A 5,680-nucleotide genomic window follows, 5' to 3' on the forward strand; every position below is an offset into this window, starting at 1 on the left:
ATCATGTCTTATTGCTTTTCATTTGGTGATGTTAATAAAAACTGTATGAACCGAATACTGTAACTTAGGGAGGAAATCCCCTTTGGATGTTAAGTTTCCATCCAATATGATTTTAATAGGAATATGAAGATCGTTGAAACTATTTTTGTTAAGCTAGGAATGTGATTTTAGTTTTATAACGGATCATAGTTTTCATGTCCCTTGCACATTAACCTAAACCACGTGCCGAATGAGGTCAGAAGAGCGTGTCAGTGTGATGGAGTGCCTAAAAGGACTTGCTAAGAATTAACACATGAGACTAGCAGACGTGAAGCGTACGCTAAACATTACAAATGGTTTAAACTCTAAGACCAGCAAACGTGTAGCTGTGGCTACACGGCTGAAACAACCTTCCGACAGGGCTTGGTTCTGACCGAGATAGACGACGAATGAAGGCATTCACCACTTAAATACATTTGTTACTTTCTTACCCAAGCGGGCGGTGGTTCATGTGCAAGGTATATGATTAATGTGAGAATAGTTATCGAATGTATCTGCGATAAATGTCCCTTTCTCTAGCTCTCTCTTTCCCCACCCCCTCTCCATTGTGTAACAAGCCGTAATATCTTGTCAGCCACTCGGGACTTTTGTCTCATGCAAGTGTCTATGTGTATTCTGTGTTATTATTTAGTTAGTCAATAAATAATGAAATCAATTTGTGTAGAACTGAATAATCAGAAAAGGCTGGGGTTCTTGCGGATTCAAGAAGTCTGCGACGTTCAGAATGAGACATATGAGGTAATGATTAATAAATGACTTATCGTACAGGAGGGGACTGAGCACGCAGCCCTGTGTTGAGGATCAGTGTGGCGGATGTGTTGTTACCTACCCTTACCACCTGTGGGCGGGCCGTTAGGAAATCCAGGATCCAGTTGCAGAGGGAGGTGTTTAGTCCCAGGGTCCTTAGCTTATTGATGAGCTTTGAGGGCACTATGGTGTTGAACGCTGAGCTGTAGTCAATGAATAGCATTCTCACGTAGGTGTTCCTTTTGTCCAGGTGGGAAAGGGCAGTGTGGAGTGCAATAGAGATTGCATCATCTTTGGATCCGTTAGGGCGGTATGCACATTGGAGTGGGTCTAGAGTTTCTGGGATAATGGTATTGATGTGAGCCATGACCAGCCTTTCAAAGCACTTCATGGCTACAGACGTGAGTGCTACGGGTCGGTAGTCATTTAGGCAGGTTACCTTAGTGTTCTTGGGCACAGGCACTATGGTGGTCTGCTTAAAACATGTTGGTATTACAGACTCGGACAGGGAGAGGTTGAAAATGTCAGTGAAGACACTTGCCAATTGGTCAGTGTATGCTCGCAGTACACGTTCTGGTAATCTGTTCTTTTGAGTTTTGAAGTTGAGTCTTGGCCTGACAAAGTGAAGTTAGTTATCCTGTATGAGCTTATTTGCCAAATACATTACGATGTTATAGGTGTCCAGCTTAACGGCATGTGGCAGCAGTGTGTAGGAGGGAGGGTCCAAGGTGTGAGAAATGTGCAGAAGGGCATGAGGCAAAGGAATGTGTGGTATTGGGGAAAGTAGTGGAATGTGTTAATTGTAGGGGTGCCCATGGAGCTGAGGATCAGAAATGTCCCGTGCGAGAGAGGCAGGTTGAGGTTTCCAGGGTTAGAGTAGTGCAGAAGTTGTCATATGCTGAGGCAGTGAAGAAAGTAGAGGTAGATGGGTTAAGGGGGAGGAGTGATGAGAGTAGTAGAGATTTACCAGTACAGAGGAATAGGCCAAAAAGTAAAATAAGTTTCAGTAAGATTGGATTTTTAGCATTTATAGCAATGGTTATCAATTGTACTACACGGATGGATCAGAACTCTCAGAAAATTGAGGTTGTTGTGGCAGCGGCAGAGAGGTATTTGGGTGTGCGAGACTTGACATCCGAAGAGTTACAGGGTGTGTTAAGTGGTGATGTCCCATTCTTTAAGGATGATGGCATGAGGTAGGAATAAATACATTTAATTAGTGGAATAGGGCGGTGTTCATTTTATTGTATATCATTTTGAAATTAGTGAGCGTAGTGTTAGATGGTAGGGTATTTATTTAGTACATGTTTGTTTGTTTTTCAAGTTAAGTATAAGGGAGTTGTACTCCAGTCTAGTAGGTGGCGGTAATGCAACAAATTGGATGCCAACCGTAGTTAAACCTTATAGAAGAAGAAGCACGTCACTCGTCAGCCATCTTCTCAGGCGCATCATTCATTTCCAATGAAAGCTGTGTTTGCCTTGCAGCATTACGTTGCAGAGGCAGTTGCATTGCGTTCGGTGTGGTGCATACGTTGGATTTATCGAATGTATTTGTCAAACTGTATGCATTGAACTTTTGTTGCATACATACAACAACAAAAAACTACCCTTTACACCCCCGGCTATAATGTGGATAAAGAGTTACTTGTCTAACAGAACACAGAGGGTGTTCTTTAATGGAAGCCTATGAAATATAATCCAGTTAGAATCAGGAATTCCCCAGGGTAGCTATTTAGGCCACTTACTTTTTTCAATGTTTACTAACGACATGCCACTGACTTTGAGTAAAGTATATCATAGTTTTGATGTCTTTGCTATTATTCTACAATGTAAAAATAAATTAAATCCCTTGACAGAGTAGGTGTTCTAAAACTTTTGACCGGTAGTGTGTATATATATTTATAAAATACATCTCGCTCTATTTTCTCCCACTGCCAGCCACTGGGCTTCCTCTCACCACCATTTGATGGTGAGTGCCAGATGCTTCACATTTATACATCCGGTGAAATATCTGTCTCATTGTTCTATCTATGGCATAGCTCTAGATGAGTAAACTGATGTTTTTCTGGTCTCTGACACCCAAAGTCAGTAAACTAGGCTACTTTCTATTATAATCAATCAAATGTGGTAAGTTTGTAATTTTTGTGAAATACCCCTTCCATGGAAGCTTTCAGATTGATATTGAATAAGCCAAAAACAGCAATACCCCTCCTAAGGATCTAAAACATGCTCTAAGGTACCTGCATTTATTCGTTTTTCCCACAAATATTTTAAAGGATGGCTGTCATGACTATCCTGGTGGAGGTTCCAAGGCCTCAGATCAGCTTGGCAAATGACTGACATATAACCAGACCTGGGCCGGTTTTATGACACCTCAGGCCAATTGTAAATCTTATGCAGCAGAGAACCCTCTCTTGCTTTTTAGTATCATGATTGGAATTTCTTTGTTACAGAGACATTCTGCCGCCCAAAAACTCTCCAAAGAGGGAACTTTGGAACAATATTTCTAAGATAAGAATGTTAAGAATGGTCAGTGGGGTTCTAAAGAAAAATCATGTCTTATTGCTTTTCATTTGGTGATGTTAATAAAAACTGTATGAACCGAATACTGTAACTTAGGGAGGAAATCCCCTTTGGATGTTAAGTTTCCATCCAATATGATTTTAATAGGAATATGAAGATCGTTGAAACTATTTTTGTTAAGCTAGGAATGTGATTTTAGTTTTATAACGGATCATAGTTTTCATGTCCCTTGCACATTAACCTAAACCACGTGCCGAATGAGGTCAGAAGAGCGTGTCAGTGTGATGGAGTGCCTAAAAGGACTTGCTAAGAATTAACACATGAGACTAGCAGACGTGAAGCGTACGCTAAACATTACAAATGGTTTAAACTCTAAGACCAGCAAACGTGTAGCTGTGGCTACACGGCTGAAACAACCTTCCGACAGGGCTTGGTTCTGACCGAGATAGACGACGAATGAAGGCATTCACCACTTAAATACATTTGTTACTTTCTTACCCAAGCGGGCGGTGGTTCATGTGCAAGGTATATGATTAATGTGAGAATAGTTATCGAATGTATCTGCGATAAATGTCCCTTTCTCTAGCTCTCTCTTTCCCCACCCCCTCTCCATTGTGTAACAAGCCGTAATATCTTGTCAGCCACTCGGGACTTTTGTCTCATGCAAGTGTCTATGTGTATTCTGTGTTATTATTTAGTTAGTCAATAAATAATGAAATCAATTTGTGTAGAACTGAATAATCAGAAAAGGCTGGGGTTCTTGCGGATTCAAGAAGTCTGCGACGTTCAGAATGAGACATATGAGGTAATGATTAATAAATGACTTATCGTACAGGAGGGGACTGAGCACGCAGCCCTGTGTTGAGGATCAGTGTGGCGGATGTGTTGTTACCTACCCTTACCACCTGTGGGCGGGCCGTTAGGAAATCCAGGATCCAGTTGCAGAGGGAGGTGTTTAGTCCCAGGGTCCTTAGCTTATTGATGAGCTTTGAGGGCACTATGGTGTTGAACGCTGAGCTGTAGTCAATGAATAGCATTCTCACGTAGGTGTTCCTTTTGTCCAGGTGGGAAAGGGCAGTGTGGAGTGCAATAGAGATTGCATCATCTTTGGATCCGTTAGGGCGGTATGCACATTGGAGTGGGTCTAGAGTTTCTGGGATAATGGTATTGATGTGAGCCATGACCAGCCTTTCAAAGCACTTCATGGCTACAGACGTGAGTGCTACGGGTCGGTAGTCATTTAGGCAGGTTACCTTAGTGTTCTTGGGCACAGGCACTATGGTGGTCTGCTTAAAACATGTTGGTATTACAGACTCGGACAGGGAGAGGTTGAAAATGTCAGTGAAGACACTTGCCAATTGGTCAGTGTATGCTCGCAGTACACGTTCTGGTAATCTGTTCTTTTGAGTTTTGAAGTTGAGTCTTGGCCTGACAAAGTGAAGTTAGTTATCCTGTATGAGCTTATTTGCCAAATACATTACGATGTTATAGGTGTCCAGCTTAACGGCATGTGGCAGCAGTGTGTAGGAGGGAGGGTCCAAGGTGTGAGAAATGTGCAGAAGGGCATGAGGCAAAGGAATGTGTGGTATTGGGGAAAGTAGTGGAATGTGTTAATTGTAGGGGTGCCCATGGAGCTGAGGATCAGAAATGTCCCGTGCGAGAGAGGCAGGTTGAGGTTTCCAGGGTTAGAGTAGTGCAGAAGTTGTCATATGCTGAGGCAGTGAAGAAAGTAGAGGTAGATGGGTTAAGGGGGAGGAGTGATGAGAGTAGTAGAGATTTACCAGTACAGAGGAATAGGCCAAAAAGTAAAATAAGTTTCAGTAAGATTGGATTTTTAGCATTTATAGCAATGGTTATCAATTGTACTACACGGATGGATCAGAACTCTCAGAAAATTGAGGTTGTTGTGGCAGCGGCAGAGAGGTATTTGGGTGTGCGAGACTTGACATCCGAAGAGTTACAGGGTGTGTTAAGTGGTGATGTCCCATTCTTTAAGGATGATGGCATGAGGTAGGAATAAATACATTTAATTAGTGGAATAGGGCGGTGTTCATTTTATTGTATATCATTTTGAAATTAGTGAGCGTAGTGTTAGATGGTAGGGTATTTATTTAGTACATGTTTGTTTGTTTTTCAAGTTAAGTATAAGGGAGTTGTACTCCAGTCTAGTAGGTGGCGGTAATGCAACAAATTGGATGCCAACCGTAGTTAAACCTTATAGAAGAAGAAGCACGTCACTCGTCAGCCATCTTCTCAGGCGCATCATTCATTTCCAATGAAAGCTGTGTTTGCCTTGCAGCATTACGTTGCAGAGGCAGTTGCATTGCGTTCGGTGTGGTGCATACGTTGGATTTATCGAATGTATTTGTCA

The sequence above is a fragment of the Salvelinus alpinus genome, chromosome 28 (genome assembly GCF_045679555.1).
Source record: "Salvelinus alpinus chromosome 28, SLU_Salpinus.1, whole genome shotgun sequence".
NCBI classification, from domain to species: domain Eukaryota; kingdom Metazoa; phylum Chordata; class Actinopteri; order Salmoniformes; family Salmonidae; genus Salvelinus; species Salvelinus alpinus.